The sequence below is a fragment of the Triticum dicoccoides genome, chromosome 6B (genome assembly GCF_002162155.2).
Source record: "Triticum dicoccoides isolate Atlit2015 ecotype Zavitan chromosome 6B, WEW_v2.0, whole genome shotgun sequence".
Taxonomy (NCBI): Eukaryota; Viridiplantae; Streptophyta; class Magnoliopsida; order Poales; family Poaceae; genus Triticum; species Triticum dicoccoides.
Window position 1 is genome coordinate 32,422,736 of NC_041391.1, and position 970 is coordinate 32,423,705.

Genomic DNA, 970 nt, shown 5'->3' on the forward strand with positions numbered 1-970 from the left:
CGAGCGAGGCGACCGGGGCCCCTTCCCCATTCCTCTCCAGCGTGCCCCCCTAGCTCCTCCCCCCTCCCGCCGCCGCAATGCGCGCCGCCGGGCCTTGCCCGCGTGGTGCCGGCGGCGGCGGGTCTGCTTGTCCCTGCGCGCGGCCTCCCCTGCTCGGGAGATGGTGGCTGGCAGCCGTGCTCCTCGGCTGGTGATGGTGCGGCTTGGCGGCGGGGTCCGCAGGTCGTGGGCGACCCTGATGCGGCGGCGCGGCTGTTGGTCGCGGGGTGCGTAGTGGTGCGGCTGGCCGCCGGCCTCCGCTCCGCCCAGATCTGGGCCCTTCTGGGCCCCGGTAGGGTTGGGGAAGGCCGACGCTCTGGCGTGCAGCGGCACGGCTCCCTGGTAGAGGTGGCGCGGCGACGGGGGCTGCAGGTGGTGGCGGCTTCGTCGGCCGATGTGTCGCATCATGGCGGCAGGGGTTGTCCGGATCCTTTGGGGTCCGGCCCGGCCTGTGCTGGCCTGGTAAGCTCCTGTCGTCGTGTCCGGTCGGCTCCGCGGCGACGGTGGTGGTAGTCCCCTCCCGTCGGCTGAGTTGCATGCGGATGCCCCCGAGCCCGTTGGTTCCTCGTTCCTCCTCCAGGTCTCGTGTCGGTGGCTCAGAGAGACGACGATGATGGTTCGGTGACCGTGGTGGCACATGTTGGTGGGCGGCAGTTCTGGTGGAGCACTTCAGATCGTCCGGGGTGGTGGTGGTTGTTTGGGTTGGGAGATATCCCTGGTGGCTCGTCCGTCATCGACGCGGTGGTGCCTGCGGGCGCCGCCGGACCTTCCACCGGTCGCCGGCCATCTTTGTTTCGTCGATCTGCCGTTGTCGGCATTTGTTTCTCTTTCTCCTTTTCTCTCTTTTTCTTTTGGGCTTTGAGTGAGCTGCGGCCTCAGCAAGGTCGTTGTATCGGATGGTTGCTTTATAATCTAATAAAGTGTGTGTGTG

General features: G+C 67.4%; 1 pseudogene; it reads right to left on the bottom strand.

Moving 5' to 3' along the window:
* The window catches only part of LOC119320640, a 22,771-nt pseudogene extending 22,324 nt beyond the window's left edge, over window positions 1–447 (bottom strand).
* Window positions 448–970: the final 523 nt, after the last annotated feature.